This window comes from Piliocolobus tephrosceles, chromosome 16 (assembly GCF_002776525.5).
Source record: "Piliocolobus tephrosceles isolate RC106 chromosome 16, ASM277652v3, whole genome shotgun sequence".
Lineage (NCBI taxonomy): Eukaryota > Metazoa > Chordata > Mammalia > Primates > Cercopithecidae > Piliocolobus > Piliocolobus tephrosceles.
Window position 1 is genome coordinate 71,639,851 of NC_045449.1, and position 12,139 is coordinate 71,651,989.

The 12,139-nt window shown below is 52.1% G+C and overlaps 1 long non-coding RNA gene across 1 annotated transcript in view; it reads right to left on the reverse strand.

Annotated features, from left to right (window-relative positions):
- LOC111542366 overlaps window positions 1-11,140 on the reverse strand; it is a 15,649-nt gene extending 4,509 nt beyond the window's left edge. Inside the window, exons 1-2 of the long non-coding RNA XR_002731531.2 lie at window positions 11,004-11,140; window positions 770-1,138 (exon numbers count right to left, since the gene is read on the reverse strand). This is a non-coding gene — a long non-coding RNA (uncharacterized LOC111542366). The remainder of the gene's footprint in view (window positions 1-769; window positions 1,139-11,003) is intronic.
- Between the last annotated feature and the right edge of the window lie 999 nt (window positions 11,141-12,139).

Sequence of the window (12,139 nt, forward strand, 5' to 3'; positions counted from 1 at the left end):
AAAAAAAAAAAAAAAAAAAAAGGAGGCCCGGCCAGGCGCAGTGGCTCAAGCCTGTAATCCCAGCACTTTGGGAGGCCAAGATCACGAGGTCAGGAGATCGAGACCATCCTGGCTAACACGGTGAAACTCCGTCTCTACTAAAAAAATACAAAAAACTAGCGGGGCGAGGTGGCGGGCGCCTGTAGTCCCAGCTACTCGGGAGGCTAAGGCAGGAGAATGGCGTAAACCTGGGAGGCAGAGCTTGCAGTGAGCTGAGATCCAGCCATTGCACTCCAGCCTGGGCAACAGAGCGAGACTCCGTCTCAAAAAAAAAAAAAAAAACAGGAGGCCCACAAAAAGGCGGGAAGCACCAATTCAGGCTGTAGCACAAAGGAAGCTCTAAAACATTATGTTCAGTGAAAGACACCACACACAAAAGGTCACATGTAAAATAATTACATTTCTATGAAATATCCAGAATAGGCAAATCCACAGAGCCAGAAAGCAAGGTGCTGAATGCCAGGGGGCGTGGGGAGGGGGGCGGAGACGAGGTGAGGGAAGGAGGAACGAGGAGTGGTTGTTTAATGAGTATGGGTTTTCCTTTCAGAGTGATGAAAAGTGTCCTAGAACTAGATAGAAGTGACAGTTCCACAACATTGCAAGCACACTAAATGTCACAGAAGTGCACACTTTAAAATGGCTAGTGGTTAATTTTATGTTCAGTGAATTTTATCTACATTTTTTTTCAAATGGGAGATTCCCAAGTGTTAGCAAGGTGTTAGAGACATACCTTCACCAAATGAGATTTTCTCCTTAATGCAATAAGAGAAGAATGAAAGAGAATTGCCTGTTGCCTGCTAATCTCCACGGTACTTTCGCCTGCAGCGTCTCCTTGGGTCTGCTGGGTGAACTTGGACTGCCGACAGGAAGGTGATGGTATCTGCATTTGTTTCCTGGCGCTGCCATCACGAAGAACCACAGACTAGGAGTGGTTTCAACAGCAGAAATGTATCATCTCACAGTGCTGTAGGATAGAAGCTCAAGATCAAGGTGTCAGCAGGTTTGGCTTCTCCTCAGGCCTCTCTCCTTGGCTTGCAGGTGTCTGTCTTCCCACTGTGTCCTCACATGGTCTCCGGGCGCTCACACATCCCTGGTGTCTCTGTGTCCAAATTATTGTGAGGACACCAGTCAGGTTGGATGAGGACCCATCCTAATGGCCTCATTTCAACTTAATCACCTTTGAAAGACCTCATCTCCAAACACAGTACAGTCACATTCTGGGGCACCGGGGTCTTGGGCTTTAGCATGTAAATTTTGCCAGGAGAGGACACAATCTGACCCCCAGTGATGTCCCAGGTGATTTGATGAGGGACATGCAGAAGGCAGCTCAAGCCACAAAGTTGGTGGGAGCAGAGCCAGCCAACAGTCCAGGTGCTCAGAGCTCCCACCCAAATATGTTCCTCCGCACCCGCTGCTGTACCCAGGGGTGTAAATGACCATACACACACACGCGCACACGCGCGCACACACACACACCGTCTGTTTCAGAGATCTAGACTGTTCAGCCTCAGCTCCCTTGCCCTTGCCATCTCCACTGTGTCTCCCTCTCTATCCAACAGCTGCACAGGCCCCCACGAAGGCTCTGATCCAGCATCTGGGGGATGCATGTGACTGACTAATTAACTCTAATGAATTACGTGTCCACACGCCTGGTGAAAAGGGCGCACACGGAGGATGCATGCTTTCCCGAGTTTGGACCTGGAGAGATTGATAACAACGGCCACGCATTTGGAATTCAGAGTTGGGTCTTTGTTTAATATGCATCTTTCTTCTCCAGGCATCAAAGAGATTAATTTTTTTTTTTAGAGTAAACAGACTTCAAAACAGGATTTAGTCTCTGAAAGCCTGCACCTGATTTGTCAGTCCTGGCTCAGGCTGCCCCAAGCCTTAATCATTTTGCAGGTGGATGAAAGAGATCTGAGATAGTGACGGGGGTTGCGGGGGAGAGGAGGGGAGAGGATGCATGCGGAAGTGCCAAGCATACTGGCTCTGCTCCTGAAGCTGAAGCAGACATCAGGACCGGGTCTATTTGAGCCAGAAACAAAGGACACAAAGCAATAAAAATGAGCCCATTTTCCCGTCCCGCGCCTCCCACGGCCCCTGCCTCGCGGGAGCCCCATCTCCTCGCTGAATGTGTCCAAGGATGTGCCCATTTCATCCTGGCTGTTTTAAAAGCCATCCTGGAAAAGATGCTCATGTGGGAAGCCCTTTGCCTCAGTGTCAGCTGGCTGACTCCACTCGAAGCAGCCTCTTCCTGAACCAGTAGCCCCTCCACTCTGCTCAAACCCAAAACTGGAGTCCCCTTCACGGTCTCTGTGTCCCTTGCCCCAGGTCAAGCCTGCAGAGTCCAGCCTTGCAGACCAAGCCTGCAAGGCCCATGTTCAATAATATGTTCTCATTCTTGAGGGGCCCCTTCTTCCCCCATTCCTCCCCAGCCACATGGCGGGACTGAAGCTTATACCTGTTTTGATATCCAGGGAAGAGTCTAGTCCAGTAGGTCACCTGTCTGATGGCCACCCCTTAAATGCAGGTGGCATGCCCCGAAAGAATCAACCTGCCTCTGAAACCCTCCCTGGTCCCCACAGAGGGATGGCTGCCCCCCTCCCTCCCTGCACCATCACCAAACACAGATCACAACCTGTATCCTTCTTTCCTGTCCCACCGCAGCCTCAACAGCAAAGCAGTGTCGTGTTACATGATGGGAGGTGGGGCTAGATGTTAGGGGAGGCCCGGCTCAGCCACACTGGTGGAAGACATTTCTGTTCCTATAGTATCCAGCAGCTGCCTGGATCCAGTATGTCCACACCCCCTCAGAGGCCTGGTTTCTGCACTGCCCCGCCTCCCCACAGCAGAGTGTGGACCCTCAGTGTAAGACAAGCAGTGCCCAGAAGCTGGCTGTGGAGTCAGACAGAGCTGGACTAAACCCCAGCGTCTCTTCTTTGCGACTTTGGGCAACTTCTGAACCACTCTGAGCCTGTTTCCTCTTAGGAAGAATGGAGGTGATCATGGAACCCACCCTCGGGGTGAGTGTGATGTGACAGATGGTGTGAAAATGCCTGGCACCGAGCGGGCACTCAGCACACACTAGCTCCCCTGCTTACTCCTGTGCCCCTCGGCTCCTCAGAAAGAGAAAGCTGCTCAGCAGAGAGAGGAAGGATGCAGGGAGAGGGGAGGGCTCCAGGAGAAGGGAGGGCGTGGAGAGAAGGGAGGGTGGGCCCTACTCCCTGTTTAGGCCAAACTGCACTTCACCAATCTCCAGGTTCCCTTGTGACCCCCCAGCTCCTTGGGGCACCCACATGCTCCCTGAATCCCAGCCCCCTACTTGTGGGCACTAAGGGAGATCAGACTGCAGAAACATCCAGGCTGGCTCCAGCCCGGCCATTCTGACCACATACTCGTGCTAATTCTGCCAGAAAGACCAGCCTGTGGTTAGCAAGGGCAGCCATTATGGTTTCCAGAAAATTCCTTTGAGCAAAGAGAAGCTGTTTGCCATTCCTGAGGCCCCTCTAGCCTGTACAAATGTGGCTTTCCAATTAAGCTGGGGCTGCTCCCAGATCTCTATCTGCTTTCCTTCTAAAGTAAGAAAAATCCTAGAGCAGTAGGCACTCCTTTTTATTTTTCTAAATCACTTCCAGTTATTTTTTCTGATGACCCAAGTAGTGCCTTTTCTGTTATCCAGGAACATGGTGGAGGGGCTGGTTGGGGTCAGAAGTCCAGGGGACCAAGTTGGGGACCTCACAAGGAGAAACGAGTTTAGGGGTAGGATGGCAAGCTCCTCTCTGGATGGACTGAGCAAGAGGCACTTTGGAATTCTTGAATCTGCCTCTGGGCAAGAATGTCTGGGAGAGTTGGATGCCCGAGGCTGGTTCTCAGGTGTGGGCTGGAGTGACAGACTTGGAGTTCCTTGGCACAGATAGGACATCACATCATGGGCTTGGATGGGGTCTCAGGGACAGTGTGTGGAGTTGAGAGAGGAAAAGGCCAAGAATGAAACAAGGAAGAGAAAACCTGGAGAAGAGAAATTATCAAAGTGTGGCAGGAACACAGAGGGGGACAAGACCAAGACAGAGGGATGCAGTGAAGTCGGGGAGGAGGGGCCTTCAAGAAGGGGCAGGTCAGTTTCGTCATGTGGCCAGAGAGCTCAGTTCAGATGAGGCCCCAAATGGTCCACTGGACGTGGTACTTGAGATGTCATCAGGCAACCAGGAGAACACAGCAAAAGTGACATTATGCCAGTTCTAGGTCCAGTCTTGAAGACTGGCACATTTCACTTCCTCTTTCTTAAAATAGGCTCTCTTGGGGCCCTCCCTCTCAGACCCAAGCACCCATGCTGTGAGAATCCCAGCCTAGGTTATGCGTAGCCTCTCTAAGCAACAGCCCTGGTGGAGTGGCCAGCCCAGAGTCAGCATCAAATTCCAGTCCTGTGAGTGATACATCTTGGGGACTCTGACCTAGTCATGTTCGTTTATGACTGCAGCCTATCCAGAAGAACCTCCCAGCTGAGCCCAGTCAACTCATAAACTCATGAAATAACAAAATGGTTGGTTTTCACAAGCCAAAAAAAAAAAAAAAAAGTGTCATCAGAGATTTCACCAGAACAACTTTAATGGCTCGATGGGGATAGACCCTTAACCAAGAGGGATAAAGCATGAACAAGCATGTGTATTGTGTGCACATAGGCATGTGTGCAGGGAGGAGAGAGAGTGTTTAGAAGGACTTCATTGAGGAACTTGACTTTGGAAGGACTGCTCATTCCCCCTCACTACTTCAAAGGTCCCATCTTTGCCAGGTCTCAGGTAACTTTCCTACCAGGAAAAGCCCACCCACAGCTTGAGCAAATGGCTTCATCAAAGATCTTGACCCTGTGATCAAGCAGCCTCAGAGCCTTAGGCAGGGAGCAGCAGCCTCAGGCCCCAGTCCTAGCCCTTCTACTTAAATTATTGGGTCTCAGCTGGGTGCAGTGGCTCACGACTGTAATCCCAGCACTTTGGGAGGCCAAGGCAGGTGGATCACTTGAGGAGTTCAAGTCCAGTCTGGTCAACATGGCAAAACCCCATCTCTACTAAAAATACAAAAATTAGTCGGGCATGGTTGCACACGCCTGTAATCCCAGCTACTCAGAAGGCTGAGGCATGAGAATCACTTGAACCAGAAAGGTGGAGATTTCAGTGAACTGAGATCTTGCCACTGCACTCCAGCCTGGGCGACAAAGCGAGACTCTGTCTCAAAAAATAAATATATATATATATATAGGGTCTCAATTTCCTCCTCTCCAATGCGGGGCTAATGGCACTTCGCCTGCCAATTTCTCAGGGCCATTGCTGGAAAGAAGTAAAATGAAAGATATAAAAACTATCAAGGCAAAGGCTAATGTAAGAGATTCTTCTGATTCCTATTCAAAGGGAGGAGGAGGTTGAGGGAGGAGGAGGTTGAGGTCCAACCAGAAGCTGGCGGCCTCCTGAAGCCTCGACAGCACACTTCTCTAAAAGCAAGCTTAGGAAGATCAAGGCACCCACAGGGCTTTGAATCTCACTAACAACCTCTGGAAGCTCTTCCATTCTGCTCAGATTGACATTGTACTAAAGAGCCTGCCTTTGGCCCCTTTGAGGGCTTCTTGGATTTGCAGGGAAAGTTAGAGACTGCTTCTGTAACCAAAATCAGAAGCCATTTCTTTTTTTTTTTTTTTTGAGATGGAGTCTCGCTCTGTCGCCCAGGCTGGAGTATAGTGGCCAGATCTCAGCTCACTGCAAGCTCCGCCTCCTGGGTTTATGCCATTCTCCTGCCTCAGCCTCCCGAGTAGCTGGGACTACAGGTGCCTGCCACCTCGCCCGGCTAGTTTTTTGTATTTTTTAGTAGAGACGGGGTTTCACCATGTTAGCCAGGATGGTCTCGATCTTCTGACCTCGTGATCTGCCCGTCTCGGCCTCCCAAAGTGCTGGGATTACAGGCTTGAGCCACCGCGCCCGGCCAATCAGAAGCCATTTCTATAGCACCTGCTAGAGGAGCTGGCTTCCCTCTCTGTCTATCATAATCCCATTTTCTGCCTCCAATATCTATGGCTTGAAATCAGTGCTGCCTTCTGGCATGGAGGAGAGAGCACCAGAAAATGAGCCTAAAACGTCAGAAGTTCAAAAAAAGAGAAACAAAAAACATTAGCACCTTTATCCTACGGACCTGCAGGCAGCATCCTGCACCAGGACTGTGAGGAAGCCAAGAGCAGGCATAAGATGCAAAACAGAGTAAAATAAATAAAACTCATGCATCACGTTAGGGAGAGGGTCCACGTGGCCGACCAATGACAGCAGAGCAGCCCCTCCTGATGGCTGCAGCTTTAGGGGGCCTTCAGAGTGGTTTCCATGGCACCCGTGCCTTCATAATCCTCACCCAAGCAGCTCTCCTTCAGCTCACCTTGTGTCACCAAATGGGAGGAGAAATGAAGTAAGTGTGACAAATATGCTGATATCCAGAGAGAAAGAGAAGGCGGGCGAAGGAGGCGGACAATCCCAAGGGCTTCCTCCAGGGCAAGTGGCTGGGGTCCCTGCCTGGGACTCTGAGGGCATTTCTGGGGGACCAGGTCTAACCAAACTCTGATTTAGAAAAATCCAGGGACTCAAATACCCAAAGGGTTTGGAGAGAAAGCTGATCTGAGCTCCTGTGTGCAGTTGACCGGGCCTTACACAGCAGTTCCCTGGGAACACAGAACCCTGAGGGACCAGGTTCCATGGCCACCATGGTCAGGTCTTATTGTGCTCACTGCCCCCCAGGCCCCCGGCAGAAAGTTCAGCCTTTACCTCCATGCTGGCATATGAGCTGGGTGGCCTGTATTAGCTGTGTGACCTCGCAAAGCCTGTGCCCATCTCTCTGAAAAGATACTGGGTTGTTCTGAGTATTGAAAATCCTATATTTAGATGTTCCCAGCTCATGCCTAGGACATAGAAGGATTGCAGAAAGCTGTAGCTTTTTAAAATACCCATTTCATTGAGGTACAATTTACATGCAATGAAACCCATTCTAATTCTAAGTGTACCATTTGACGGATTTTAACATGCATATATAGTCATGGAACCACCATCCAATCAAGATAGAGAATGCTTCTATGATGCAAGAAAGTCCCTCCTGGCCCTCTGCAGTGAATCTTCTCCCCCCATCTTGACCCCAAGCAACCACTGATGGGTTTTCTGTCCCTAAAGCTCTGCCTTTTCCAGAATGTCATACACACAGAGTCTGGCTTCCTTCACTTCTCACAATGCTTTCAAGGCTCACCCACATTGCCGCATGTACCAGTAGCTCCTTCATTTTCCTTGCTGAATAGCATTCCATCCTTTGGATTAAACAATAACTTTTGTGTGTGTGTGTGTGTGTGTGTGTCAGAGTCTTGCTCTGTTGCCCAGGCTGGAGTGCAGTGGCATGATCATAGCTCACTGCAGCCTTGACCTCCTAGACTCAAGCAATCCTCTTGCTTCAGCCTCCTGAGTAGCTAGGACTACTGGTGTGCACCACCATGCCCAGCTAATTTTTTTTTATTTCTTGTATTTTATTTTCTGGTTTTTTTTTTTTTTTTTTTTTAGAGATGGGGTCTCACTATTTCGCCCATGCTGATCTCAAACTCCTAGGCTAAAGTGATCTTCCTACCTTGGCCTCTCTAAGTGCTGGGATTAAAGGTGTGAGCCACTGCATCCAGCTAATAATAACTTTTTAAATATTTGATTATGTTTAATGATACTTGAAGCCCACCCTGAGTCCTGTTCCCCTGTATAATACTCTGCTGTTTCTTCTTGGGTTCATCTCAGAGGTATCATCATGGTCACACTTTCCTGGCATGCTCCTGAGCTTTTTTCTTCACTCAGACCCAATAGTACCTGCTGGTGGGGAGAGGGCTAGGGAAGGGGAAGGGGTCGCCCACCCAACCCAGGCTCAGTCCCCATCCCATGTGAAACTGTGCCCACCCGCCGTGGCTGCACCCACAGATGTCACCAGTGCGGCAGCAGTGCAGGTGTGGTCTTGCTGTAGTAGGCCTGGTCCACTTAATGCTTTCCCAGCCCCCGCCTGACTTTTGCCGAATCTGTCCTTTCTTTCTCAGCCAGCCCTAGAGCCCCACAGAGAAGGTGGCGTGGAAGGTCCCCACAAAAGAATCCAGCCCTTCTCCATTCACTGATTTTTCTTTCATTCATTCATTCAACAGGAAATTATTGAGGGGCTTCCTGTGCCAGGCACAGGCCAAGGGCTGGGTGGCAGGCTCCAGGGCCGCAGGGCCCAGCCAGGCCCACCTCCATCACCTCTCCTTCCCCGCCCCGGACTCGGCCCAACAGGCGGGACTGAAATGAAACCTCGCCCCTCCAGCATCCTCCAATTTCTTGCTCTTAGATCAGACCCTACACAGCAGCCGGCAATTGAAAAGGACTTCCGGGTGCCCGCTCACACTTTCATCCTTCTTTTCTCTCTCTCCCTTTTTTCATCTTCTTTTTAAAAATGCTCTTTAATAGTGGGAAAGTTAGCATGAAAAGGAGAGAAAATGAGGCTTGAAAAGAATGTGTCTGATGTGCAGCAATTTGTTCACCTGCGAGAGGTTCTTCCCCTCCTGAACCTTGCTGCTGGGGGGCCCAGCGCTGCCAGGCGGCAGGAGGCGGGAGGCGGCTGGGAAGCGGGAGAGGCCCTCCTTTCTGCCCTTCTGAAAGCAGAGGCAGGAGGTGGGTCAAGGTAGGAGATTGACCTCATGACAGCAAGTAAAATCAGGGTCATAGGAGACCAGGGTCACCTGCCATGTCCCTCTGGCACCTGTTGGAGCTACACTAGAGACCTGGAGAATTGTTCACCATAAGGCATTTCCTTTCCTATCTTAAGGCAAGATCCTGGTGTCCTGCGTGGTGGGGAAAGGGGGCCTAGAGTCAGGGAATGGAGTCCCAGTAGGGCAGGTTCAGGGCCTGGTCACCCCAGGACTCGGGCCACCTTTGCTCCCTCCCTCCTATTTGGGCTCCAGCCACGTGCCCCACTGACCTCTGGAAGAGCCAGTCAGGACCCACCTAAGGATCCTTCCCCGGAATCCCAACTGGGTTTGGGGTTTCAAGAGAGCCTCATCCAGCCTCCATCCACTCTGCACTGGACTGACCCTGCTGCCCCTCCCCTTACTCAATAAGAAAGCTCAGGACCCACACGCAAGACAGAGCCTGCAAGAGAAGACCCCCGATGGGCTCCTTTCCTGCAAAGGAGACTGTTCTTTGGCTGCTGACATGAAAGGCAGGGAGGCAGGGAGTCTGGGCCAAAGTGCCCACGGGGTAGGGGCTGCTAGAGCTTGTTTCCCTGGGAAATGACAGAGGGGTGCGACGCCAGTGATCCTGGAGTCTTGACAGGCTGGACGGCTCAATGGTTAGACGGTGGGCTCTGGGCCAGCCTGCCCAGGTTCAGATAAAATCACATCAAATCCATTTGCTGCTTATTAGTTGTGTGGCCAGGACTGGAAGCAGACAGAAACTGGGGGTGATTGTAGTGGTGCCTCTCCGAGCCATTGTACAAGTTGCCATCCATAATGCACTTGGGATGGTACTTGGCACACAGTAGGTGCACGGAGAAGGCTTGTGTCCCAAGCTCAGCATCATTATTTAGCCAGACCTTCCCCTGCATAGTAGTGCCCACCCCGCTGGCAGGATAGGAGGATGGAGGATGGGCACTTCCCCCCTCCCCTTCCACCTGGGGCAGGGACAATCTGCCAGGAGTGGCCCTGTCACTGAGCTCCGGACTCCCCCGCCACCCCCAGTGACAGAGACAGAGCTGGAGCTGGGCTGGGTAGCAAAAGCTGCAGACAGGGGGCTGGGCTGCCACCTCAGGGTTGCCCCCACACTGCACAACTCTAGGGGATGCCATTTACATTAACAGCCCATGGTGGCCCCTGCCCGGGGCCAAGGCACAAGCTCTGGAGGAGACAGGCCAGGGCTCCCTGAGATCCTGTTTGCCCACCAAAGGCTGCTTCAAAGGCCTGAAGAATAAGCCTGACAAGGCAGAGACAGAAGCATGGGCTGAGAAGGGCCTGGGAGCCCAGTTTGCCAGTGGGGGCCCAGCCTGTGGGGGGACATGGGTTTTCCCTTCTCCTGGAGCACAGTGGCCTAGTTTTCTCCTGGAGACAGAAGAGACCCAGAGAAAAGCTTCACGCTGTCCCTCCTTCAAAGCCATCTCACACCCACACAACTCCGCACCCCTCCCCAGAGGCCAGAGATGCAGGAACCGGAGCGAGAGTGTGGTTTCCTCTCAGCCTCGCCCCCAGAGACTTCCGCTCAGCAGCAGCTGTGGCCAGCCCAGCTCAAGGCGAGATATCAGCCAGTCCTTGTGAAACCTCCCTGCACGGTGGAGACAGACAGACAGGGCCCAAGGCCAGGTCTCTTCCGGTGGAGGGGGCAGCAAGTGAGCAGAGGCGATCAGAGGGGTGGGAATCACAGGGGAGAACAGTGACTAGGGAGAGTGATAGAGAAGTGTGTGCCACTGCTGTGTGCGTGTGCAAATGTGCCTGTGTGCACATGCGTATGTGTGCTGCACGCTCAAGTGTGTAGCATGTGTGCAAGTGTGTAGGTGGGTGTGTGCAAATGTGTGAGCAGGCGTAGCTGTGTGCAAATGTGTAAGTGTGCACTGCATAGGCACAAAGGATGTGTGTCAGTGTACAAGTGCTGCTTATGCAAGTTTGTGGCTGTGTGTGCAAATGCATGCTGGTGTGTCTGTGCCTGTGTGCAAGTGTGCAGGTGTGTCGCACAAGTGCAAGGGTGTATTTCTGCAAAGGCACATGTGTGCAAGTGTGTGGGTATGCATGCAAATGGGTGCTAGTGTACAGGTATGTGGGTGTGCAAGTGTATGCAAATGCATATATGTGCACATGTGTTCAATGCATGTGTGTGCAACTGTGCACAAGTGTGCAAGTGTGTGTGTGAGTGTCCCGGAAAAGAGAGAGGGAGAGGAAGAGAGAATGAAGAGCAGAAAAATACCTGTGGTAAAAGCCAGTACTGCCCAGCAGAGGTGTCCAACGGAGAGCACCAAGAGGCGGGACCAGCCTCTCTTTGTTCCTATCTCAGTAGCAGGCATGTAGCAGTACAATGACTTGTGTTGCTTGCCTGGCAGATCACACAGGTCACAGATGCCTCCTCGTCACAGGATGTGGTCGCTGCACCCTGTCCTAACTCCAGTCCTTTCCCTCACCTTCCCCAGCTAACCCCTTCCGTCCAAGCCCCCTGCCCTGATCGCTGTCAAGGTCAGCAGACCACGCCCCATCCATGAGGGAGTCAAGGGTAGTATCTGCTCAATGCCGTCACTCCCTGTGGGCCAGCTTCTCCTCGCCCAGGAACAAGGGGATTTCCGGACTGTCTTTTTAGGCAGGGTGACGTAAGCTGTTTTCCTAGAGTGGAGCCAAAGAGCCTTCCAGGCCTTCATTTATCTAGATGTGGAGTCCTTTGGGAACGAGCATGGCAGGCTTGTTCCTGCCCAGCATCTTGGAAGATCTCAGACCAGTACTCCCTGTAGACGATTGGGACCTAAGAAACAAGCCCTGCAGAAGACCTGGCAAGACCACATGTCCCAGGGTGGCCGGTGTTTCCAGCGGTGACACTTGGGATTGAAACCAACCTTTGGAGGGCAAGAGACCCCACAGCAGCAGCTGTGCCACTGACTGGGAAGTGCCCAGCCTTGGCACTGGAGTGGGGAAATGGCCTGGACATGATATGTGTGGAGACCTGACCCTTGTGCTGGCCCCTGCAGCAGAGGCAGGCCCAGGCAGGCAGGGACCTGCTTTTCCCAGGGCTCTCCAGGGATTCCCTGCACAGCCCTCAAGAGCCTACCCTGCATTATCATCCTCAAGGTCAAGAAACTCTCCTTGCGGGGATCTCCAGAGACAGACAGCCTGGCCATGCCCTGGCAGACCCACCCACTCTACTCCAGGACTTCCGGATTTGGTCTGTGAGTCACGGCATGGGGGAGTCTGCCATCGAACCAGCCACCTGCATCGGAGCCGGGGCCACCTCCTCCTCCATCCCACTGTAGCTCTTTGAGCCTCAGTTTCCTCATCTGTAAGGTGGGAGGTGAGGATGCCCAATTCAGTGTCTGGTGAAGACAAAATTTAGCCCCTCAT